Genomic DNA, 27,198 nt, shown 5'->3' on the forward strand with positions numbered 1-27,198 from the left:
TGTGAAATCTCCCTTTTCCCTCATAGTGCTTGCAAAATGTCCTGCTTATGGGCATAATTGAGAATTTTTTGCAACTACCACTCGCGGCTTAGCAGCATTTGGAACTCGTGGTCCCAGGCGATGTGCTCGTTCGATGTGCAGCTTGCCATGTGATCGGGGCAAAGATAACTCCTTCTCCAACCAGGCCTCCAGAGTCGCAGGCAAATTCCTGCCTTTCACAGATTCAGGTAACCCCACGTACCGCAGGTTTGACCTGCGGGACCGATTTTTCTAAGCCCTCAATCCTGGAAGCCTGTTTCTCCACGACGGCCTGCAAAGCGCCCAGATCGGTTTGGGCTACCCGGAGGCCATCTTGTACTTCCGACACGCGGCTTTCAACTTCGAACTTGCCCAGATTTTCGGAGATTTCATTAATTTTAGTGGAAATATTTTTAACATCTGGATCCAGGGCCTCCAGTACCGCTCACTTGATATCAGCAACTGCCGTGACTGGGGAGCCATCGGGTACACTCGCGGCGGCCATGTTGGAGATTTCCACGGGCTTAGGGCGGTCCCTTCCCTTTTCTTTATCTTTTTTTTTCACCGCCCGAGCGGGCATTCCTGACCCAAACGACTCCCCAGTAAATTAGCCACCACTCAGAGGAATTCAGACTTTACTTGGACGCCATGCATGGCGCAGATGGGGGTCTGATGCAGTAGGCCTGGCGCCGAGAGAGAGAGAGAACGACATCCTCCTCCTCTCACTGCATCACGTGATCTCTCTCTCTCTCTCATGTGTTTTTATACGGCGCTGCACACGTCAAGCAGTGCTGTAGAAGTGATAAATAGTAGCAGTAGTAAAACAAATCCTGCAGTTGGTCTGACACAGGGACACGGGTAATTTTCACAGCAGTGTGTGTGCACACATTCATCGGCCCAGGTACACTTCTACCAGGTACATTGGGGAATTTTAAAAGGGGCGCATGCCCACGCCATTCCCAGTTTTCCCAGTTCATCCCCAGTTTGCCCAATTAAGAGATAGATCCTCTACTCCCATCCCCACCAGTTAGCCCCCAACCCTTAAAACTCCGCAGAGCTGCCTAGTTTTCCTTAAATTTTTAACTTACATGGCATCCTCAGCAGAAGTGAAGTTTCATGGCAGGGGGCCTGGGCACACGCTGGGTCACGTCCGTATTTATGCGCACATCTTAGGTTCGCGCGCCAAAATGCTCAAGCCCCGCCCCTTTTCGAAAGCCTCGGAGATGTGCACGCTGTGAAAGATATACATGTATCTTGACGGCTTTTAAAATCTGCTTGGTGTGCGCAAGCCTGACTTCTTCACGCATCTAGGGTTGCCAATTGGCTCCAGATTTTTCAGGTCAGGTTGATCCAGTCCTGGTTTTACCCCATTGCATGCTGGGACTTGTTCTGATTTCCCTGCGGCATTCCCTAACAAAAGCAAGACTATAAGTACCTGCATGCACTCCTGAATCAACCTGTCCTGAAAATCTGGAGCCAGTTGATAAACCCAGTGCGCAACCCCTAATTAATGTGTGCGTCAGTCTTTTAAAATTCACCTCATAGTATGTATTGTGAATCCTGGCTTTCTTCCCCCCAAAGCCCCTTCACTTTTCCTGCCTCCACTGTCATATACCTCTTTCCTTCCCTGCCCCTTCCATATCTGCATTGCTTCTCCCTCCCTTCCCCCCCCCCCCCCCCCCCCCCCCCCCCCCGCTCAACTGAGCAGATGCCATAATCCAGATCCCTTACAAGTACTGAGGGCTTCATTATAAAGGGTTTTGCCTTTCGTCTCTTTGATAAGGCAGTTCACTGATCTAGACAATGGTGGACTCTTAGTAGGCTGCGATACCTTTCGAAATGACCAACAAAAAAAACAAACCTGCATGAGTTTTCAAGAACAGAGAGGCCCGCTCCCCCGTCCACCGCCTTCAGACACAACACCCTGAAGCTCTTTCAGAGCAGGTAAAATAATAATAGACCAAAGCAGAAGCTGAGCAAAGAAGGAACAGTCACTTACAGTTCTTTTCATCCCAGTTTGCTTTTCCCACCTTTCCTGTTTGATATGTTCGAATAAAAGCTTTCCTTTATTTGAGGATGGGGTTTTGACAGAACAATTTGAATTATCTTGGTCTTTTATCAGAACAGAAACACAGTTTCATATCTGTAGTGTGAATAGGTCCTTAGAATAATACATTCGAGGGAACAGGGGAGGAAAAAAGGCTTGAAAAATCTTTGATGAAGAAGATCAACCAGTCCAAAACAGGTTACCAACGAGGCTCTCTGTCATCTGGACAAAGCTGAGCTAGTCCTACTTTTATACTGGGTTTCATCTATGGGCTTGATATTTGTGTTTTTCTTAGGGAAAAATGTGTGAATGACCAAACGATACCGCAGGCCATGAGGTGGCCAGGTTGGCACCAACATGCTACCATGCTCCAGAAACCAATGACACGTGACCATTTACTCCTGGCAGGTTGGTCATGGCTGGGTACTGTCCCACAAGACATGGGGAACTTGAAAGACCAGATGTTCAGGGAACAGCCTTTCTAGTTTTAGTGGTTATTCAGATTATCTCACTCGTACTATTAAATCTAAACAGAAGAAAAGTTTGATTATAGCTGAAATTTTATATATGATTTTGAAATAAAAGATTCATTCATGATACAGTATACAAGGATAGATAGATAAATAGGTGAGCAGAACACTTATGTTCTCTTGTTTTTTTAATAAGTAAATATTATTGGACAAGGGATTATCGATATTGGTATTTTGTGGTTATTCAGATTATTACAAATCTTGGATGTAAGACATGGGAGTTGGGAGAGGAGAGGGGGGGGCGGGAATTGGATTTTGGATTAGCTGTGACATCATGTATGCTCATTTACTCAGGAGGGTAGAAAGCCAAAAGAGAAAGGCAACAAAATCTGGTTAGATAAGGAATTAAATCCTAGAAGTGGTCATACTTCTACAGCTGGAAGCTGGGATATATCCTTGCAGTGTAAATAGGAATAACTGGGCAGACTGGATGGGCCAATTGGTATTTTTCTGTCGCGAACCACTGTTATAAAATTGGAACTGCAAGCCAGTCCAGATGAGCTGGTATTAGTAGTAACTCTAATTCTCTTCCTCTTCAGTTGTTACATAGACCAGCGTTCTTCACCAACAGAATGTATGCAGCTAAGGTTCCCATCACATGAAGCAAGCTGAGGTCTAGCAGTCTACAGGCATGACACTACTCTAAAACCAGTGACGTTAATTAGGAGAAATGCTTCCCCCCGTTCACATGCTTACCATTTGCTATTGAATATGTGAAACCTGGTGGAGTCAGACAAAACTAAAAATAAATTTAAAAAAAAAATCACAAAATAATAAACTAAGAATATCTGTGACAATTTATCAAGCTAACGTTAGCTGGACAGCTTGTTCCCTGGCTGGTTTACTGAATATGGACCTCTTGGTCTTTTCCTACTATACACTACTATGTTTTATGGGAGATATACTCTCCCTGTTTTTCTGAAATTGTAATGTCCAACTTTTCTTAATAAAAGAATTTTAAATGGAAAAAAAAAAACAAAAACCCAACTTGTGTCCGGTGTCCTTTCTGAGAAAAGCTGTGGAAGAATTTTGATTTCCCCCCTGATGTAAAGTTCTGACAAGCTTGGAAGAAGGGATGTGCGCAGCGCTCCGGTGCTCCCCCCTTACTTACAGGCTCCTCAACCCCCCCCCCCCCCCCCTGAGCGTGATCAGATAAAATCCACTCACTTAATCGAAGAAATGCTGAGATTCCGAACTGCTCTTTTGGGTAAACTTTCACCCAGCACTCGGGCAGCGTCCTCACTGGCGCGTGACAGCTGATGCTTTGGGGGGATATTTTAGCTGCAATCGTATATGTGCTAATTTCAGTCTCGGTGAAACCCGGGTCGGGGTAGTCAAAGCTGCCAGATTCACATTCTGAGGCAGCAGGCGTCAGAGGACAGAAGCCAGCTGTGGAGCTCGTTCAAATTTGGAAGCGCCTCCCAATGGGCTTTCCGGATTTCTGCAGCCCCCTCCAAAGCGAGTAGCTGTTTGGCTCGGGGAATATTTATGAGAAAGGAAGCTCCTTTTTTTTCCCCCCTCCCTGGCTCTTTCGGACTCTGCGATCCTCGTCAGTCGGGCAAATGTTCCTTGCACAGTCTGACCTGGAAAATTACTGGAGAGCCTGAAAGAAGAAGACGCACGTGTAGCAGACGGAATGAAAGGAATTTTTTTGTGAGCATGAGAGCTCTCAGTTTCCAAGGTTTAGGAGAACAGTATGTTCTATAAATCAGTAATAATCATCTCTCTCTGCTTATACAATTTGCTCCCATTTGTGTGTTGGTCACTGCCAGTCACAGTCCATAAACCATATTAGCGCTGACTTTCTGGGACCTTTACTGATTGATTTTGTTTTCTTAGGGCCTAATCTCGGTATTCCACCAAACCTGCTTCTGACCAATCTTAAATTGAACAGGAAATATACTATTCCACAAAGCTATTTGTTTGGATGCTTTTTGTTTGAAGGAGAAAATCTCTCAGCGTGTCCCTGTGTGATCCTCTTCCCAATATTGCTCACTGTTCCCTCAATTGCTAAGTATAAACTGAGTACTACATAAACTAAAGCGTTATCTGTATTTGGATCAGCTTTATGGAATGCTGTACCCCTTGAGATTCGTAGCCCGTTGGATTATTTGAAATTTAGGAAGATACTGAAAGCATATATTCACAAGCTTTTAATATGTAACATTGAATTGATTGTGTGATGTTTTATTTGAATGATTATTGTAATGATTTGTCTGTTTTATGTGTTTTAAGTTATTTTATTGTGTATTTTGTAATTTATTTTATATATTTATTTACACATTTTATATACCATCATTCCATGTAAAGATCACAACGGTTTACAAAAGTAACATTCACAGCTAGGGTCAACACATAAAGACAGGTAACAGAGGTAGTATTCATCTACAGGCACCAAATGAATGTTCCAATACATATTAACTAAAGATCTAGGGCATAGGGTGAGGAGAACAGAACCTTTAATAATATAATATAGCTCACATTTTAGACATTACGTTGTGTTGAGATTCTTGTATTCCCTCGTTAAATTTATTCCTCATGCTTCAGTGGATTTCTCTTGTCTTTCTTATTATTGTAGTTCTTTGCATTCTGATGATTTTGAGTTAGGTTATAAGCATTTTTGAATAGCCATGTTTTAGCTGGGATTTAAGTCTCTTTCTATCCATTATCAAATGTAACATCTTGGGTAGAGAATTCCAAAGTTTTGTACCTGCGATGGAGAACATGCGATCTCTTACTTGCGACAGCTGTGTGCTCCGTATTGTGGGAAGTTGGACATTTTGAGATCTTAGTGTTCACTGAGGTATGGATGGTTGTGATGTCACGCCAATCATCCCGGTGTTACTTGAATGAATGAATTTGAATATTAACATTAGTACTTTAAAATAGATTCATGATTGTACTGGCAGCCAGTGCAGAGAAATCAGCGAGGGTGTAGTGTGAGCAAATTTCCTAGTTCCTAACAGAAATCCCGCTGATGCATTTCGTAATAATTGTAATGGTTTTAGGACACCAAGTAATAAGGAGTTACGGTAGTCTAGGCTGGAGAAGATTAGAGTTTGCAATACAATACGGAAGTCCTCACAGGTTAATAGCGGTGTTAACTGATGTTAATATACGCAGCTTGGCATAGCCTGTATTAAGTAATTTACTGATGTGCTTTTTCATAAGTAAGGCTCTCATCTAGCTATGTACCTAAATTCCATACTTGATTTGAGGGAGTAATTTGAGAATTACCGAGGCTAAATAAGAATAAAAATGATTCTCTCTTGTTCACACAGGGAAAAAATGAGTTTGTTTATGCAAGTAAACTTGGTTTCTGAACATTGCCAGCCTTAATGTGGCAAAAAGTCCGCATGCAGTGGCCTTTACGTCTTTGGAATAAACTCCATTTCCCACCACTCTCTGTTGCCTGTCACTCAGCCATACTCTAACCCTCTTTAGGACCAACCCTTGAGGCTGCTCATAGTATTTATCAGACTCCTGTGTGCAATGGTGTAAAAAACTGTTGTGATAGCTGGCCACAGCGCCACACGGCACCACACTTACCCCCTGAACCGGCCCTGCCCGGCCTCCTTTGCCCCGGAGCCGACGCCACGCCGCCAACCTCAGCCCTCCCTAGGCGCACGCGCGCACGGCTCCTCACGACACTAAAAGGGGCCGCGGCGGGAAAACCTCCCGCGGTGTCGGATGCCCACGTCAGCAGGGAGGGCCTATTTCCGGCAGCCCCTGCTGCTCTAACCTTGCCTCGGCAGCAGGTCGTGCTCTACTGAGTCTACAAGTTGCTTGGCCGCGTTTGTTGCTTCTCCGTGTTCCTGTTCCAGTTCCCGCTTCTCCATATCCCTGCTCCAGCACCTGCTCCTCCTCTCCTCCTGGCCCTGTGCTCCCGCCCCGGACCCGCTCTCCTGCTCCTTGGATGGTTCTTCTGGCTTCGACCCTGGTACGTTCTTCGGATTTCGCCCGTCTGCTGCCTGTCCTGACCTTTGGCCTGTCTGATTCTGCCTTCGCCTGTCATCCTCCTGGATTCGTCGCTCAGAGACCCGCGCCTAAGTCCAGCCGGCCCCGGTACCCAAGGGCTCAACCCGGCAGTGGTGAAGGTCCAATGAGGTCTCTGCACCGCTCTGCTCCGCCTGCCGATGACGGGGACCCACGGACGGGACCTCCTTCCGCTTGTAACGCCAACCCCCGCCTCGGCCCAAGGGTTCCTGAAATCTAAGTATACCAGGTCTGGCACTCGCCCCTGATCTCTTTGGTCACCCAGGAAAAGACTCTTTGACACGATCTCCAACTGGCAAGAACCGCACTGCTTTGGATCCTGTAACCTGGCAAGCAGGACTGAAGCAAGCCTAGATTTACACACAGGCCTAGATTTACACACAGGCCTACCAGATATGTGCCTAGGGTGGCAAACGTTTGCGTGTGCGTGGGGCAAGGGGTTTGGCCAAGTTTCTTGCCGCCCTGCAATCCTGCCTCAGACCCTGGAAGGTGCCCCTCCTGCTGCCACCGCAGCTGCCTCCCTCCCACCTCAGCTCCAGTGGCAAATTCTCAAAGTGCAGTGAGCACGGGGACTAAGCCTGCCTCCCCAGGGCCCTGACCCCTCTATGTTTTCGTGCGGGGGCGGGGCTGGGGACCACAGGGCTAGTTCCCCATTGCTCACTGCACTTTGAGGATTGCTGCTGGAGCCAAGGCCTGCGGGCGCCGTGCATTTCTTAGAGGTTTGCCAAAGGGGAATGGAAGCAACAGGGCACCTGCAATGACCTATCGGTGAGTGGAGGGAGGGAGGGGTGGCTAACCAAATCCGTACCTGCCTGGCGTGTCATTCTGTAACTGAGGGGATGAGAAGAGAGAACAAGCTGCAGATGCTTTGCTAAGGGAGGAATAGTGGTTGCTGAAGAATCTCTGGCTTTCCTGAGAGGCTCCTCTTTCTTTGGGAAACAGATGGGCTGATTAGAGCACTTGATCATGTTTGGCAAGTTTTTGTCTGCGTCTATACTGGAAAACAGGCAGGCAGCCATTGCGCTCTCGCAAGCATCTAGGGAAGGAGATTATAAGGCAGTGGACAAACACCAGGGAGGTAAATATTGCTTTCATGCAGCGAGTGCGGGGGGATGTGGAAGGGGCTGCCCAGAGGATCTGTGGCTGTAAACAGCTGAAATCGATGGTTATCTGAGAGTCTGCCGGAAGATGCCTGTAGCATGAAGCTTTCTAACGCTGCTTTCCATCCCCTGCCTGTACTTAAAATATTGATGCTCCTCTCCTACTATGGCACAGTGCTCGGGTTCAGACTGCCGGGCGCAGCCTGCAGAGAGCATTCACGGCCAAGTCAAGGAAGAGCATGCCGGTGCACACATCACAGAGAAAACGTTTCCTCCTTCAATTCATTTCGTTGGAGGACGTTTTTTCATTTCTGGGGGGGGTTCCCCCATTTTGTTTTTTTCATTTCAGTTCACATAAAAACCATTTAAGTGCACTAAAAATATTAAGGGGTGAATTTTAAAGAAGAGTCGCTTGCATTAAAAGGTCCATATTTTAAAACTGGAAAATTGTGTGTGCATACATGCGTGCGCACGCAAGAGAATGCACGATAAAATGCGGGGAGTTCTGGGGCGCAGCGGGGAGTTCTGGGGCAGGGCAACATTTACGCATGTAAATTCCGATGTTAAAACCGGCGAGCGCAGCACACGTCGGGATATTATCTGCCCATATTGATTTCTGCTCTTTCTACTGACATTGCTATGTTAAGTAAGTGTAAGTCTGAAAAAATCTTTACAGCCAAAAACTGACTGGGTGAGGGGCCTGGATAACCTGCGGGGGAGGGGAGGGCGCAGGATGAAGAACTTGAGGGGTCTTGGTGACCTAGAGATAGACTGTTGGAAGCAGGATGCCGGGCTTGATGGACCCTTGGTCTGACCCAGTATGGCATGTTCTTAGACTGGGCAAACTGGTGCACTAAGTGGTCAAACTGGTTATTTCCTTCACGCACACGTTTTAAAATTGGCTCACTTGCACGTGTTACAGCCGACAAGTCCTATCGAAAGATATGCAAAGAACATTTCCTCGCCTCTTGCACGGACGATTTAAAATTCCAGAGCATGCGCACTCACACACTCATACATGCGTATGTGGGCGCCCGCGTGCTCATGTTAAAGTTTCTGTCTTAGAGCACATGAAGGGCTGAATTTTCAAAGCTCTACGTGTGTAAATCGGCTTACACGCTCCAGGCCTATTTTCAAAAGGCCTGGCGACACACGTAAAGCCCCGGGTCGCATGTAAGTCCCGGGGCTTTACTAAAGGGGCGGGGAGAGGGCGGGGGATGGTCTGGGGGGCAGGGTAGGGCGGGGTCAGAGGCTCCCAGCACAGCGGCCATTTGCCGCTGTGCCAGGGATCGCTCACTGGTCAACTGCCGGCGCGCGCAACTTATTTCAACCCCAGGGCTGAAGTAAGTTTTAAAACAAGAAAAAAAACACGAAAAAGGTAGGGGGAAAGGGCAGGAGAGGTAGGGGAAGGGAAGGTGGGGTGGGAGGGTAGGGAAGTTCGCTCAGAGGCCGCTCTGATTACGGAGCGGCCTGGGAGGGAACGGGGGAAGGCAGCGCGGCTCAGCGAGGGCTTGGCGCACGCAAGATGCACAATTATGCACCCCCTTGTGCGCGCTGATCCCTGATTTTATAACATGCGCGCGCATGTTTTAAAATCAAGTGTCCATGTGTGCGCGCCGGGTAGCGCACGCACATGGACGCGCTTGCGCAAGTTTAAAAATCTACCCCTAAATGATTTTAGTACACGCTAAAACACAAAACAAAATCAAATTTAATTTTTTTTCTGTTTCATTTTGAAAACAAAAAAAACCGACAAATGTAGTTGACATTTTTGTGTCATTTCAAAACAAATGTACGTTCCTACACCACAGCAAAAGTTAGTACTTTCCGCCTGCCCAGTGGTAGCAGTTTGCTCTGGATGCACTAAGGTAAGACCGAGCCAGCGTGAAAATAAAACACCACTGAAAAAAAACATTACAAATGTTATTGTATTCAGCACTAATGATTTTATCCAGAGATAAAACATTGCACTAATAACAGTAACAAGAGGCACCAGTTTATCAGGACAATGCATACCACACTAGCTACAATGAAAAAGTGTCGGTTTAGCAAAGGCATGTATGATCACGGACAGTGAGGATTCAGGCTCCACTTTGCTCTGCGGAATAAAACAAGGAATAGCCGAAAGTCCTTTTATTAATTGCCAAGGGCAATTAATAAAAGAATTTTGAAGTACTTTCGGCTATTCCTTGTTTTATTCCTCACGGCTTTGTTAGGCAGTCTTCCTCTTTGTTTTTTGGGTCCACTTTGCTCTGCGAAAGAACAGATGAGGTAGGATGAACATTTGTTTCATGTTCACATAAATCACAACTGGAGAGGTTAGAGCAGCACACTTCAAATATGTCTCACTGCATTTTGCCTTAAAAATGTTTTAGTCATTTTAATTTTGCTTCTGCTCAATACAAGAAACCTATTTAAACTCTGCTTGTGCTATTTAATCAATTTCACCTTGAATTTCTTTTCTAGCCTACAGAGTTAGAAAGTTTGCTTACTGTAAATGGTGTTCTCTGTAGAAGGGAGAATAAATTAGCCATGATGTGGGTGGTGTCATCCAATGGCGCTGAATAGACCTCCCTCTCTTGCTCAGTACAGCTTTAACTACTGGCCACATGTCGGAGTTCCCGTGCGCACAATGCGTTGTGAGCTAAATCTAGCTAGTAGTCAACTCTCCGGAGAGGCGGGTGGGTATTAAGCATGTCTAATTCATCCTGCTGTCTATGGAGAATACCATTTACAGTAAGCAAACTTGCTTACTCTGTCAACAAGCAGGGCTGAATTACCCATGACACAGGGAGTCTCATGCTGATGGTTGCATTAGTGGAGCACTTATTGAATAAAAGAACTCGGCTCCCATGTGGAGAGTGGACTACTGGGGAATAGGCTGTGCAAAATATTGCTTGTCCAAAAATAGTCTCCTCCTGATAGGTTGCCCAGACAGTAGTGGGACATACAGGTGACCAAGTTGCAGCTGTGCTGGAGACAGCTCTCAGGAGAGCAATGAATAATGTATTTATTTATTTATTTATTTAACATTTTTTTATATACCGAAGTTCTAGCAACAATGTTGCTAATCATTTCGGTTTACATATAACATTGGGGTGACATGTATGTAACATGTATGTAACATGTATGGCTCTTGACTTGATGGGCCTTGACAAGCCTTGACAAAGTCTGTAATTGGAAGGCCAGCCAACGCATGGCAGTGTGCGATATAGTCTGCCAGCTCGCTGGACAAGGAATAAATGGCAACTGCTACTCCCAGAACAACAGGATCATAGAACACAGCTGAGAAGCCTGACCATGTGGTAGAATTCTCGTAAGAACATAAGAGTTCCCATGTTGGGTCAGACCAAGGTCCGTCAAGCCCAGCAGCCTGTCTCCCACAGCGGCCAATCAAGATCCAACCAACTTGGCAGATCCCATAAAGTAGATATAATTCCTTTACTCACTCCCAGGGATAGCAGTAGCTTGCTTTAGTTTACCTGGCTAATAAGATGTTATGGACCTTTCCTCCAGGAACTTGTCCAAACCTCTTCTAAACCCCTGCTATGCTAATCACCTTGATCACATCCTGTGGCAACATATTTCATAGCTTGATAGTGCACGGACTGAAAAACTACTGTCTACAGTCTGTTTTGACTCAGCTGGTTGTTGGATTGAAGTTTCTTGGAGTGTCTCCTTGTTTTAGTGTTATTTGAAAGGGTAAAGAACCGTCCTTTATTTACCCGTTCCACCCCCACTCATGATTTTATTGTGTTCCCTCTCAGCCTTCTCTTTTCCAAGCTGAAAAAACCTAGCTTATATAGCCTCTCATCATAGGAGAGATGTTTCATCCCCTTTATCCTTTCTGTCATCCTCCTGTGCACCTTTTCTAGTTCCGTTATGCCTTTTGCACACAATACTCAAGGTGCAGTCACACCATGGCTCGATACAGAGGCAATATGATATTTTCTGTTTTATTCTCCATTCCTTTTCGGATCATTCCTCACATTCTATTTGCTTTTTTGACTCCCACCATGCACCAAGATAAGGATTTCAATATATTGTCCATAAGGACTCCAAGGTTTGTTTTCCAGTACAGAACCCAGCATCGTGTACCTGTAGTTGGGATTATTTTTCCCTAAGTAGATTACTTTGCATTTCAGTTTCATCTGCCATTCAGTTGTCCAGTCTCCTAGTCTCACAAGGTCCTTCTGCAGATCCTTGCTGTCTGCTGCTGTTTTAACAACATTGAATACTTTTATGTCATCTGCAAATTTGATACCTCACTCATTGTTCCCTTTTCCAGATCATTTATGAAGATGTTACACAACACAGGACCTAGTACTGATCATTGTGATGCTCCACTAAAAATCTTTCTCCATTTGGAAAACTCATTATTTAGACCCACTCTCTGCTTCTGACTTTTTAATGAGTTACCGGTTTGCAATAGAACATTGTCTCCTATCCCATGACTTTGTAATTTCTTGGGGGACTTTGTCATATGCGGTTTGAAAATCCAAATACACTACATCAACTGGCTCGCCTTTATCTATATGTTTATTTACACCTTCAAAATATTCTACAAAATTGATAAAATAAGACTTCCCTTGCTAAAACCATGTTGATTCTTCTCATTTAAGCCAGGTCTATCTATATGACCAGTGATTAGAGTTTTAAGAATGGCTTCTACCATTTCACTCAGCACAAACATCAGGCTCACCAGTCTATAGTTTCCTGATCACCCCTGGAGCTCTTTTTAAAAATAGCATCACATTGGCCCTCTTCCAGTCTTCAGGAATCATGGCTGTTTTAAATGATAGGCTACAGATTAATAGTAACAGTTTAGCAATTTCATGTTTTAGTTCTTTTATAACTCTGTGGTGGATGCCATCTGGTCATGGTGATTTGTTACTCTTTAGTTTGTCAATCTGATCTATTACATCCTCCATGGTGACAGATATTTGTTACAGTTGCTCAGAATCTCAACCATTAAAGGACTTTCAGGGGTGGGCCGTGTTCCCAACATCCTCCTCCATAAAACCAAGGTAAAGCATTCATTCAGTTTTTCTGTTAATTTCTTGTCCTCCCTGAGCAAGTTTCTATTGGTAGTTATTTTCCTCACTGGCAAGCTGTTTCTTGTCTCTCTTGGCCTGTCTTACTAATATTTTACATCTAACTTGCCTGTGCTTATGTCTTGCCTATTTTCATCATTTGGTCTGATTTCCACTTTTTGAACAATACTCTTTTGGCTTTAACTGCCTCCTTTACCTCACCATTAAACCACATTGGCAGTCATTTCCCTTCCTTCAACCTTTTTAATGCAAAGAATACTTTTTATCTGGGCTTCCAAAATGATACTGTTAAACAATGTCCATGCCTCATGTACACTTTTACCCCTTGCAACTGCTCCTTTCAGGTTTTTTTCAAAACAATTTCTCCTTCAGTATTATGATACATCCCTCTCATAGAACATTGAATGAAGGACCTTAGGTCCTCAATGCACATGGTGTGATTTCAGTGAAAAACAGAGACCACTTCAGAAGAAATTCAAGATACGTGTGTGTGAGGCAGTGCCCCTAGTGTTCCCCTATTTACCTGTGCAGCACCAGGCTAGACGCCTGATCCACCTTAAATTCCTTAAGGAGAGTTTGCTCTATGAATGGGATCCTGCAGGACAGGTGAGGCTCAGAGAGAGTAAACAGAGACTGGGGATTCCAGGTGGGGATAACCAGACCAGGCCCAGGTCTTCAGGAGGAAAGCAGCTCCTGTAACATAACACTGTCCAAACACTGAGCCAAGACGAAGCTGAACTGTGAGTACTGAGGGAAGCAGTACTGAACTGTAAGTAAAGAGAGTACACTGTTCTGAAGGGAAGACAGTCTACTGTTGTGCATGTGTGAAGCTGTAAAATGATATGCTGTTTTAAGCAAGGCTGGAATCAGACTAGTTTGTCTCCAGGCCTGTGGGAATCACCACTCGTTCCCACAGTGTGGTGCACCACTCTTGTTATGAAAAGACTGCAGTCACTGACCTGTCTAGTCTAAGAGATAGTGACTAGGAACACCCTTTCAAGTAAGATACTTCAAGAGGACAACTCTAGCAGCTTTACCTCGAGGGCCCATAACACAGGTGGTCTCAAAACTGGATGTTTTAAATGCCACCAAACCCTCAATAAATTGTGATACCCAAAAATGAAGCGAAAGCAGTATTTCCTGTACTTGGAAGAAGCAAGCAGCAATGGCACTAAGGTGCACTTTCACTAATTAAGTATTGAGACTTGATAGTGAGAGGGAAAATAAGTACTGACGCAGATCCCTGTAGAACAGATGAAGGGAACCAGAGAGCCTGCCTGGCACCTGATATGAAAATATCTGACATCTAAACCCATACGCCCCTTTAAAGTATGGCTTTCTCGCCAAACAGAAGATGGACAATGAAAAAAAGGAAATTACTGAGCATTGAACATCCATGCCATCTGGTTGAGCCTGGATAGGTTCATGAGGTACAGACCTCTTTCTCCTGCAGTTGAAGTGAGTGTTCGACTCCTGCAGGAATCAGAAGGGGGATTGACAAGTGGATGAGATATAAGAAAACACACCCTGACTGGGTCATGTCTTGACAATGAGGAAAAGTCTAGCCCTATTCTAAAGTATTTTATTAACTGTTTTTGCCACCAACTACTTTTCTGGAAATGCAGATGATAGGTATGTCTCCCACGTTAGCCGAGAAGGAACTGGCAAGGATCTATAGTCACGCTGCAGGATGGAACCAACCTTTCACCTTCTTGTTGCTTTTCAACACAAAAAAGTCTGAAGATGAGGACCCCAAAGGCTGGTCTGTCTGTTAGGTTGGAAGACCCTGAAAAGGTAATTTGCTAATGAGTTGTAGAATCTGAAAGGGTCTGTTCTCTGAAGGGAGGCCTTGGGACCAAGAGCCCATACCTAATCTGCTGAGATTCTTAGCAGAAGATCACTGACCCCATGTCAGTTGACCTGCTCAATTTTTTTAGCAGTTTGAATTACAGATTGTTTAGATTTTTTTTTTATCTTTGTTATTTTATTATTATTAATAATATGATTTTATTGTATTTTACATCGTTGTAATCTGCCTAGCAATGATATCCGTTATAGGCGGAATAGAATTTGTTTTAAATAAAATAAATAAAATTTGATTATCAGTTTGAATCAGTACTCTCATTCCTTGCATGAAATCAGACATACTCCTAGCGCAAACTGTAATGGTTTGCAGCCCCAAGAGGTTTATCTGGAAAAAACGCATTCCATAATAGTCTATGGTCCCTGAATAATAGAAAACAGTGACATTGAATAAGGGAGAAACCCAAAATGAGAAGTATGCCCAAGACCAACAAGTTTAGCCACTAATGAAAGGGCATCATCACTGAGGGACCAACATAGAGTTTAAAAGACATAACATAACTGAATCCAGTGAGAGCAGAGGGGAGCTCTCAGGTTTAGAAGCAAAAGAGGACTACATGCCCTGTTACCATCATATGGTTCAAAACAAGTATCACTGACCAACTCTGATGGGAAGAGCATACCTACCTTCATTGAATCTATCCATGCCCTGAAGCAATAAAGTTTAAGAACTGAGTGCTGAAAAACTTCTTCAGATCCTATTACCAGCCATTCGCCTAGGTCCAAGAAAACAAACCGGTAACCGATCCAAGATGGCAAACAGCAAACAAACAACAAGGTGGAATCGGTAAAATGGACTTTATTGATCTTGCCCGACTCTGGCCGAGTTTCGCTCATCGAGCTGCCTCAGGGGCTATTGCAAACAGATAAAAAACAAATAAAAAGACATACAAACATATATATTTGAACTAACAAATAAATTGCAATACAAATGATTTTTATGACATTTTTGTATTGCAATTTATTTGTTAGTTCAAATATATATGTTTGTATGTCTTTTTATTTGTTTTTTATCTGTTTGCAATAGCCCCTGAGGCAGCTCGATGAGCGAAACTCGGCCAGAGTCGGGCAAGATCAATAAAGTCCATTTTACCGATTCCACCTTGTTGTTTGTTTGCTGTCAGCCATTCGTCTAGGCATGAGAAGATACACACTCCTCAGTGGCCTAAGTGTACTACCACTACCATTACTGAAAAGTCAGTGAAGACTTGGACGGCCAGAGAGCAGCACTCCATCGGCTTCAGAGCATCACTTCCCTGCTTTGAAAATGTGGCAGGGTGAAGTGAGGGGCATTCATTTTGAACTTCTCTTAAAACAAAGCCCTGAACAGCCTTTATAAATTCAGGATAAAACTCAATCCCTTTGATTTCTCAGAGATGAGGAGGATTCTTAGGATCAGGAGGAACAAGCTCTAACGCTCGTCCATGAAAGAATGACTCCCCCTCAAGATGCAGTTGGGGGTCCGAGATGATCCAAACAGAAGACCAAACAATGATGTTGTGCTGGAAGACAGGGGAACCATAAACAGTAACCAAACACTGTAACCATAAGAACTCAACAGTCTTTGGTGACTTTTCTGCAGTTATCAAGGAAGAGCAGAAAACTGACCTTCACAGAGAGAGATAGATGTGCTCTGAGACCAGGCAAAAAACTGGAATCAGGTGTTGCTCCTTAATCTCTCAAACAGAATATCACTGGAGAAGGGAATATTAGTCACTTATTATTGGCAGGAGAGCATTGGATCATATAAGGCTGATGAGTCATCATGCAAACATTCAACAGAGGGTTCTGGAAGACTTTGTCCCCCAATACGTTTGAAAAAAGAAGGGACTTTCGCCACTATAATGTCTACCATACCATGATGGGCTAAGATAGTCTGTGGACCACTGAATCATCAGGATCGCTGCATTAAAAAAAAAAAATCTCCTCCAAATAGCTCTAGCCACCTTTCCTCACCCAGAATTCTGGCAAGAGAGTTCTATTGGCAGGGACAAGAGTTCCTCAGATCATGAAAATAAGGGGTCTCCTTAGAATTTAAGATTAGGGGAAACCATGACCCTGAAGAAAATGTTAAACAAGGCAGGGACCTTGCTGATTTTGGAAGCAGAAGGGGACTCTCTTGGAAAAAAAATCTGTCAAATTGTAATGCCTCTTGTCCTTTCAGTACGAATACACTAAACAGAGTGTGAAAGCAGAGGACACTGATGGGGCCCTGCACAAAAACAAGCAAGGAGACACACCACCAGGATAGTGTTCAAGGACAGCTTTCTATTGTGACACACCTGAGCACTTTCTGAGAATGAAATCATCTTGAGATGCCTGCACTGGGCTCCATGCAGGAGTTCCCAACTAAAGACTTCTGTTTGCCAAAAAGGTTCAGGAAATAGGTTTTCATGTTTCCAGATGTAGAAAGGAATTCTTAGACTGAGAGGCCACAACTTCTGTCTTGATAGCCAAGGCTTTTGTTGATTATGCGGAGCACATCAAGAGAATCAGTGAAGCAGAAGCATTAAGTGTGCTGATAATGCTGACGAACCAATGGTGCAGACACATCAAGTGTGCTGATGATGCCAATGCACCAATGATGCAGAAGTATTGACTGAACCGATAGTGGAAATGCATTGATAGTGCCAATGCAATGAGTGCACTTATGGTAGTGATGTACCGATGGTGCAGATGCATCGAGTGCACTGATAGTGGCGACACGCTGATGATGCGGATGCATTGTGATGTGGACAGAGAGTGCACCGATGGTGCCAACGCACTGATGGTGCAGATATAGAGTGAGCCGATGGTGCAAATGCATTCAAGCTGATGGTGCCGAAGTGCCAAGTGCACTGATGGTGCAGAAGTGCTGAGTGCATTAATGATGCTGATGCATTGAGTGCTAGTGCCACTACATTGGGTGCACCAATGGTGCAGAGAGACTGGTTATGTTGGGGCACTCCTGCGCTGACAGAGACTGCATTGACAGACAGTATTGTGTCGACAGCGTCAGACTCTTCTGTTTCAAAAGCACTGTGTCGATGGTCCGGACACTCCTGCATCAATAGAACCAGATGTGCCTGCATTCGAAGATGCTGGGTGCCAAAAGCCCCCCAAAGCAGATAACCTCCAGTGCTATTACTTCTTTACTCAACTTTGAGACTATGGCGGATCTGGAATCCGGCACCACAGGGAGGGGGAGCCCTGTTTGAAGAGCTCTAGCTTCACTTGAATGTACGTGAAGCAGGAGAACGTCTCCTGGGTGTGGCTCCAAGACCTGCGGGGAAAAGAAAACAGCTTTGTTTATTTATTTGTTACAGCAATGAACATGCTGTTGAGGCGCTGCCTAGGCAGCAGTAAAAATGACAAAATCCAAGGCCCAATGCCCATAACAAAACCGTCACAAGAGACAGAGGATAAAAAAACCATGTGGTAGCATGGACAAGAACAGAGTGAGGGGCCCACAAGGCAACGCATGCATGGGAACTCCCGCACATGCTCAGTAGTAAAACCTCTACTGAGCTAGACAGATGGGTCTGTTTGGTGCCTTTGGAAGATGTCCCCTATGCCATGGATAATTCAGCCCTGATTTTAGACAATTAAAACAAAATACATATCAGGCGATATCTTTTTATTGGACTAATTTAATACATTTCTTGACTATCTTTTGAGAGCTAATGCTCTCTTCTTTAAATCAGAATTCAAATGAGCAAAAAGATGACATTACAGGAAATATAAAGTAGTGTAGCTGTCATAAATGAATCATAAAAGGCATTCTAGTAATAGGATGAAAGAGAATAGGTGGGGGGAGATGGGGTGATCAGAAGGTGACAGGCAGTATACTTTTATGACTCATAATGTGATAGCAAACTTAGGTCTTTACTGAGCCTTTTTTGTCAATTCCAATGTTGCTGCCTATTTTGTCTTCAAAAGTTTTGTGTTCCTGGATTGTTTTAAATTTTTCTTTGATTATCCTTATCATAAAGTCATTGCGGCAGTATTCTGGTTAGGATGAAGCTGAGCCCCATTAGTCCATAAGGTTTGAAAACATTTTTTTCCCACAGGCAAATAATGTAAGAAATCCTTTACAAGACAAGGCCCAATGGGATGCCATCTGTTACAAATACTTCCATGGATCACATTTTGTGAGCTTTAGGGATGTGCATTTGTTTTAACCGAATTTCAAAAACACAACAAAGAAGTTCCAATTCATTTCTTTCGGGAGCCCTGAAACAAATTGAAGGTCCCCCCTCCCCCCACCCGAATTAAACAAATCTGGAAGGCTCATCTGCATACTGCTCCCAGCGTCCCCCGGGAGAGGAGTCCAGAGGTCACCACAAGCGATCCAGGAATTGAATTCCACAGCCCCAGCTTCCAGAAGCCCCCGCACCCTTTGCAGTAGAAGAGGACCAGAAGCGCGCGCCTAATGGCATGCGAATCTCAAACCCTTCAATTAACTGAGTGAAGATCAAGTTAATGGTGGTTAAAGAGGATTGGTAAGTATTGCTTTGGGAAATCTTTGGATTTATAAAAGTTTGGTGAAAGGTGAAATAGAGGGATATATTCTTTAGAGTTTGTGTGTGTCTGAGGTAATAAGCAATCCAGAGATAGTTAATTCTAGTGTCTGTCTTTCCCACCCACTCAACCCTTGATTTTTAGGCAAGAGACACTTTCTCATAAAAATCAATCAGGGTCTTATCTAAATCATACTATTGTACCAGCCCTTATTGAAAATTTAATCATCCCCTTGTAAGACACTAGCTGATTAATTAGTAAATTCACCTGTAAATTTAAAGTACTCTAATTCCAACTCTCTTAGAATCCTAAACTTAAATAGCAGATTAATTAGTAAATACTCTTCTAAATTTAAAGTACTCTAATTCCAATTTCCTTAGTATTCTAAACTTAACTAGGAACTCAATAAAATTAAGATGAAGGCAGAGGTCCAGCAGCAAGAGGGGGGCTTTCCAGTCTTTTGCATTGAGTATCACATGTATGATTTTTTACCCACCGGTGAGAGATTGTATGTGTGCACTTGGTGCAAAGAGCTCCTGGCTCTCAGGGAACGAGTTAGATCTCTGGAGGCTAGAGTAGCAGACTTGGAGGAGCTGAAGCAGACAGAGAGGTACATTGATGAGACCTTCAGGGACATAGTAGCCAAGCAGACTTGGAGGAGCTGAGGCAGACAGAGAGGTACATTGAGACCTTCAGGGACATAGTAGCCAAGTCCCAAATCCAGTCTGGCAGACCAAGTGCTGCCTTGGATCAGAAAGGTCTCCCAGTAGGAGAACATCACCCTGGTGTAGCAAGAAGTGATCCTGTAGCAAGGACCTGCTCTCCAGGTGATGTATTGTCCTCTCGCACTGAGGACAAGTCTCCCAGTGCTACTGCCCAGGAGAGAAGGGTTAGGCTGGCCATCATAGTTGGTTATTCAATTATTGGTTATTCCTCACGTCCACCAGCAGGGTGGTCCTCACGTCCACCCTGCTGGTGGACGTGAGGACCACCCTGCTGGTGGTCCTCACGTCCACCAGCAGGGTGGCTGGTGGACGTGAGGACCGCCTATTAACTTGCCTGCCTGGTGCGAAGGTGGCAGACCTCACGCGTCACCTAGATAGGATTATAGACAGTGCTGGGGAGGAGCCGGCTGTCATGGTACATGTGGGCACCAACGACATAGGAAAATGTGGGAGAGAGGTTCTGGAAGCCAAATTTAAGATTTTACGTAGAAAGCTGAAATCCAGAACCTCCAGGGTGGCATTCTCTGAAATGCTTCCTGTTCCACATGCAGGTCCCCAGAGGCACTCAGAGCTCCAGAGTTTCAATGCATGGATGAGACGATGGTGCCGGGAAGAGGGATTCAGTTTTCTAAGGAACTGGGGAAACTTTTGGGAAAGGGGGAGACTTTTCTGAAAGGATGGGTTACCTTAACCAGAGTGGAACCAAGCTGCTGGCACTAACTTTCAAAAAGGAGATAGAGCAGCTTTTAAACTAGAACAAGGGGGAAAGCCAGCAGTCACTCAGCAGTGCATGGTTTGGAGCAATGTATCCTTGAAGGATACTAATGAAACAGGAGAGTTAGGGCATCCCAACAGAGAGGTTCCATTAAAAGAAAACATAGCCCATGTGCCTGTATGTAAAAAATCACCAAAGCTAATGATTTCCGAATTATCCCTAACAACTGAAAAGCAGGTTATTAATACAAACAAAAACCACACTTTGAATGTCTGTATGCCAATGCCAAAAGTCTAAGAAGTAAGATGGGAGAGTTAGAATGTATAGCAGTAAATGATGAGATTGATATAATTGGCATCACAGAGACTTGGTGGAAGGAGGATAACCAATGGGACAGTGATATACCAGGGTACAAATTATATTGCAATGATAGGGAGGATCAACTTGGTGGGGGTGTGGCACTTTATGTCTGGGAGGGTATAGAGTCCAATAGGATAAAGATCATACAAGAGACTAAATGCTCAGTAGAATCTATATGGATAGAAATCCCATGTGTGTTGGGTAAGAGTATAGTGATAGGAGTATACTACTGTCCACCTGGACAAAATGGTCAGGCAGATGATGGATGAAATGCTAAGAGAAATCAGGGAAGCAAACCAATTTGGCAGTGCAATAATAATGGGAGATTTCAATTACCCCAATATTGACTGGGTAACATCAGGACTTGCTAGAGATATAAAGTTCCTGGATGTAATAAATGACTGCTTCAAATGGAACCAACACGAGAGGGAGCTATTTTAGATTTAATTTTTAGTGGAAAGCAGGATTTGGTGAGAGAGGTAATGGTGGTGGGGCCACTTGGCAACAGTGATCATAACATGATCAAATTTAAACTAATAACTGGAAGGGGGACAATAAGTAAATCTACAGCTCTAACACTAAACTTTCAAAAGGGAAACTTTGATAAAATGAGGAAAATAGTTAGAAAAAAACTGAAAGGTGCAGCTGCAAAGGTTAAAAGTGTTCAGCAGCCATGGACATTGTTTAAAAATACAATCCTAGAGGCACAGTCCAGATGTATTCCACGCATTAAGAAAGGTGGAAGGAAGGCAAAACGATTACCGTCATGGTTAAAAGGTGAGGTGAAAGAGGCTATTTTATCCAAAAAAACATCCTTCAAAAATTGGGAGAAGGATACATCTGAAGAAAATAGGATAAAACATAAGCACTGTCAAATTAAGTGTAAAACATTGATAAGACAGGTGAAGAGAGAATTTGAAATGAAGTAGGCCATAGAGGCAAAAACTCATAATAAAAACTTTTTTAAACATATCCGAAGCAAGAAACCTGTGAGGGAGTCAGTTGGACCATTAGATGATCAAGGGGTTAAAGTGGCTCTTAGGGAAGATGAGGCCATTGCAGAAAGACTAAATTAATTCTTTGCTTCCATGTTTACTAATGAGGATGTTGGGGAGATACCAGTTCCGGAGATGGTTTTCAAGGGTGATGAGTCAGAGGAACTAAACCAAATCACTGTGAACCAGGAAGATGTAGTGGGCCAGATTGACAAACTAAAGAGTAGAAAATCACCTGGACCAGATGGTATGCATCCTAGGGTATTAAAAGAACTCAAAAATGAAATTTCTGACCTATTAGTTAAAATTTGTAACCTATCAGTAAAATCATCCATTGTACCTAAAGACTGGAGGGTGGCCAATGTAACCCCAATATTTAAAAATGGCTCCAGGGGTGATCCGGGTAACTATAGACCAGTGAGCCTGACTTCAGTGCCGGGAAAAATAGTGGAAACTATTCTAAAGATCAAAATCGTAAAGCATATAGAAAGACATGGTTTAATGGAACACAGTCAGCATGGATTTACCCAAGAGAAGTCTTGCCTAACAAATCTGCTTCATTTTTTTGAAGGGGTTAATAAAAGGAACCGGTAGATGTAGTGTATTTGGATTTTCAGAAGGCTTTTGACAAAGTCCCTCATGAGAGGCTTCTACGAAAACTGCAAAGTCATGGGATAGGAGGCGATGTCCTTTCGTGGATTACAAACTGGTTAAAAGACAGGAAACAAAGAGTAGGATTAAATGGTCAATTTTCTCAGTGGAAAAGGGTAAACAGTGGAGTGCCTCAGGGATCTGTACCTGGACCGGTGCTTTTCAATATACATATAAATGATCTGGAAAGGAATACAACGAGTGAGGTTATCAAATTTGCGGACGATACAAAATTATTCAGAGTAGTTAAATCACAAGCGGATTGTGATACATTACAGGAGGACCTTGCAAGACTGGAAGATTGGGCATCCAAATGGCAGATGAAATTTAATGTGGACAAATGCAAGGTGTTGCATATAGGGAAAAATAACCCTTGCTGTAGTTAAACGATGTTAGGTTCCATATTAGGAACTACCACCCAGGAAAAAGATCTAGGCATCATAGTGGATAATACTTTAAAATCGTCAGCTCAGTGTACTGAAGCAGTCAAAAAAGCAAACAGAATGTTAGGAATTATTAGGAAGGGAATGGTTAATAAAACAGAAAATGTCATAATGCCTCTGTATCGCTCCATGGTGAGACCGCACCTTGAATACTGTGTACAGTTCTGGTCGCCGCATCTCAAAAAGGATATAGGTGCGATGGAGAAGATACAGAGAAGGGCAACCAAAATGATAAAGGGGATGGAACAGTTCCCCTATGAGGAAAGGCTGAAGAGGTTAGGGCTGTTCAGCTTGGAGAAGAGACGGCTGAGGAGGGATATGATAGAGGTCTTTAAGATCATGAGAGGTCTTGAACGAGTAGATGTGACTCGGTTATTTACACTTTCGAATAATAGAAGGACTAGGGGGCATTCCATGAAGTTAGCAAGTAGCACATTTAAGACTAATCGGAGAAAATTCTTTTTCACTCAACGCACAATAAAGCTCTGGAATTTGTTGCCAGAGGATGTGGTTAGTGCAGTTAGTGTAGCTGGGTTCAAAAAAGGTTTGGATAAGTTCTTGGAGGAGAAGTCCATTAATGGCTATTAATCAATTATACTTAGGGAATAGCCATTGTTATTAATTTCATCAGTAGCATGGGTTCTTCTTAGTGTTTGGGTAATTGCCAGGTTCTTGTGGCCTGGTTTGGCCTCTGTTGGAAACAGGATGCTGGGCTTGATGGACCCTTGGTCTGACCCAGCATAGCAATTTCTTATGTTCTTATGTTCTTAATTTGGTTAAAAAAAATCTCCCATTAGGCATTCGCCTAGGCCCGAAGCCAGGGCCTCGCCAATAGCATAGGCCAAAGCAAGGGCCACAGTCTACACCAGAGTGTACCAAGCAAAGGTCCAGGCCCCCTGAAAAATTTTGCAGGGGTCTCCCCACTTACCTGATCCATCAGGGATCAGACGCCATGGCCAGGCCGAGTTCTGACACTTGGACCTCAGCCAAGACCAGATACTGGGGTCTCGTCCAAAGGCCGGGTCCCAACACCTGGGCCTCGGCCCAAGCCCAGGCCCAATGCCGGGGCCCAATTTGAAGACCAGGTTTCGATGCCTGGGTCTTGGTCCAGGCCCAGAGGCCAGGTCCTGATGCCTGGGCCTAGACCCGATACCGGTGGCAGTTAATTAAACTGCCGTACAGCAAAATGGCACTCTCCAGTGAGGAGGATGCATCAGAGTTAATTTATTCCAGTGCATCCCCAGCAGATGGAATCATTTGAATAAGAAAGACAACAGAAAAAAAGAAGACTCAAAGGAAGCCTGGGCTGAGGCCCAGCATTGGGTCCTGACCTCTGGGCTGGGTCTCTGTGTTGGGTCTGGGTCTAGACTGAGGCCCAGGCATTGGGATCCCATCTCTAGACAGGGCCTTGCCGTCATGTTTGGGCCTGAGCCTGGGCTCTGGTCTAGATTGAGGCCCAGGCATTGGGACCTGATCTCTGGGTCAGGCCCCGGTGTCAAGCCTGGGCCCGAGCTCTGCCCTAAGCTGAGGCCCAGGCATTGGGATCCGGTTTCCAGGTTGGGCCCTTGCATCGGGCCTGGGTGCTAGACCAAGGCCCAGGTATCAAGTCCCAGCCTAGGCTGAGGTCAAGGCCCCAGCATCAGGCCTAGATCCTGGCTTCTAGCCTAGGCCAAGGTGTCAGGACAAAGCTTCCAAGCTTTGACCTTGTATAGAGCCTAGGCCAAGGTTGCAGTGACCTAAAGTTGCCTAGGCCTACCATGGCTGAGGCTTCAGCCTGGGCCTAGGTTTGCCAACAGATCCCTACTAGATGGGGTAAGCGGGCGGCTGGGGGGCCAATTCTGACCCTGGCACTTTTCCCAGTGGAAGGGAAGGGTTTTGGGCAGACGGGAGGACTTAGAAGATCCTATTTCCTTTTTTTTTATTTGTTTTGGAGTTTTTTTGTTTGCTTACATTTTTTATTAACAACAGAAACAAATTAAACATTAAATAAAATTAATGGGTGAAATCCAATGTAAAAATGACATGAAAAAAGTAAAATGTTTTACCTCTGCACACTGCTAGTGAGTTTATGAGTTCTATAGTTGCCAAACAATAATCTCTTAGGCTAGTCCAGGACCAGGGCAATGGTGTTAGGCAATCTATGCGAACCTTCCGGCTTTTGTCACCCCCATTAATATTTGGGTGCATAGGACAACCCCCCACTGAGATTTTGATAATTAAACTTGACAATCTTGAAAACCCTACTATTACCCCTCCCAGAATGATCCTGCAAATACACATAAATGAACAGTTTTGGAAAGCCATTTATGTGGGAAAATACTGATTTTTCTCAGGTAAATCGGGTTTTAAAAATTGTCCACTCTAGAAGTCCCTACAAGTACACAGGTTCAGAAGAAACATCTGCTCCTACTTTTCCTTTGAGAACTGGTACCCATAACTTTGCACCAAAATTCACAGATTTGAAAATTGCTCCCATATTTTTAAATATTAAACTTCGTTTTGTGTGGAAATTGAGCTCCCACGTTACCCCTCTCTACCAGCACAAAGTACACCCATGCTCAGCCTGCACTCTCTACTCCTCCACTTCACATTATTTCCTCATCCTTGTATGGGCGTTTACTGTTCGGCTGTAGAGGTAAAAGCCCATTCAAGGAAATAGTGGGACCAATTTTCTGCAGTACTCTTCCGCAACAAGTAAAGAGTGAAATAGCATAAACAGCTTTTAGAAAGATCGTGACGACATTTTTGATTGAGCAGGCTTTCAGTGCACATCTCCCACAGATTGTTTCCGGCAGGCGTCAGATTTCCCAGAGAGCCCGTTGGACAGTGTTTTGTGCCTCATTAGTTGTGCTCACTGTTTTTTGGCTATAAATGTACTTGTTTAATGAAGATGTCTTTGTCAGACATTGATTTGTGAAATTATTTTTTGTGCTTAGAAACGTTGATAAGCCATAAATAAATGTTTAAATAAACAAAAAAGAAATCCATAAACATTGGCTGAAGACAGCCCCTAAAGTGACTGGCTGACCTGGCATGCTAGCTAGGCAACTGCTTCCGCTGCTAAATTTTGATAGCCGCCACCTTGCCACCATCCAGACCTGCCGCCTGCCCTCTTCGGTGGGGCCCACGGGGGGGTCTTAGAGCCAGCGTGCACATCAGAGGCCTTGCTGTGGCCCCCTCCCTCTTCCTGTTAGCTCGGAAACCCAGGCGGAGAAGGGAACGGGGCCCGCCAAATGTGTGCACCAGCTCAAAGACCCTGCCAGAAGTTTCACTGAGGTTGCTACTATTACTGCTGCGGGCACAACCTGGCTGATCTCGGAGAGGCTGCCACCTCTCTCTCTCTCCAATAAATCAAAGGCAGCATGGATGTTCCCTTCCAATCAATTCTGAGGGACCCCCCCCCCCCCAACCGATGTACCTATGGGCGCTCAGCTTTTAAATTCGGCGCTGCTGACACACATTCCCTCTATTACCAGACATGCTGTGAAGTAACACAAAAATCATGCAGAAATGTCACTTAGAACCTACTACACAGTAAACATGCCGTACTTCAACAGCATTAATTCTTAGAACAACCCAGGCCTGGCCTGCCGATAGGCACACTAGACCTGGGCCTAGGGAGGCAAAAATCTGGGGGTAGCAGGCTGGCTGAAGATTTATTGCCTCCCAGATGTTTCTGAATCTTAACTCAGCAGAGCAAAGCCCTTTGCTTCCCGATCCAGACCCTCCCTTCCCAGGCAGCATGCAGAGAAGAGGAAGGTACAGGGGAAGTTTGGGTAATTGCCAGGTTCTTGTGGCCTGGTTTGGCCACTGTTGGAAACAGGATGCCGGGCTTGATGGACCCTTGGTCTGACCCAGCATGGCAATTTCTTATGTTCTAGGCTAGGTCAGACAGCAGAGTTAAAAAACAAACAAACAAACAAAAAAAAAACCCCAAGCTGTTCTGTTCCCTAATCCAGCCCCTCCCTTCCTGTCATGTGCAGGGATGGGGGGAGGGGGTTGATAGCACCAACAGTGCATAGAGGCCGTAAAAGCCTAAGGCTGTCACTGCAATAACCCTACCTATGAAAAGGCAGCAATGCAAATCAGTGGCGTAGCCAGAATTGATTTTTTGGGTGGGCACAAGGTTAACATGGGTGGGCTGTAGGCATGCAGGTCTACTAGTTGTTTTTTTACTGATAAATAATGCCAATTATGCAGC

The 27,198-nt window shown here is 44.5% G+C and overlaps 1 protein-coding gene and 1 long non-coding RNA gene across 3 annotated transcripts in view; one reads left to right on the forward strand and one right to left on the reverse strand.

The window, feature by feature from the left end:
- Nucleotides 1-27,198, reverse strand: part of UNC13A (unc-13 homolog A) — a 219,887-nt gene that overhangs the window by 177,384 nt on the left and 15,305 nt on the right. The gene's annotated exons all lie outside the window — the stretch shown is intronic.
- LOC115097871 lies at nucleotides 105-3,520 on the forward strand. Its single transcript, XR_003858353.1, has 3 exons — nucleotides 105-227; nucleotides 2,361-2,473; nucleotides 3,135-3,520. It is a non-coding gene; the product is annotated as an uncharacterized LOC115097871 (long non-coding RNA).

This window comes from Rhinatrema bivittatum, chromosome 8 (assembly GCF_901001135.1).
Source record: "Rhinatrema bivittatum chromosome 8, aRhiBiv1.1, whole genome shotgun sequence".
Classification (NCBI taxonomy): domain Eukaryota; kingdom Metazoa; phylum Chordata; class Amphibia; order Gymnophiona; family Rhinatrematidae; genus Rhinatrema; species Rhinatrema bivittatum.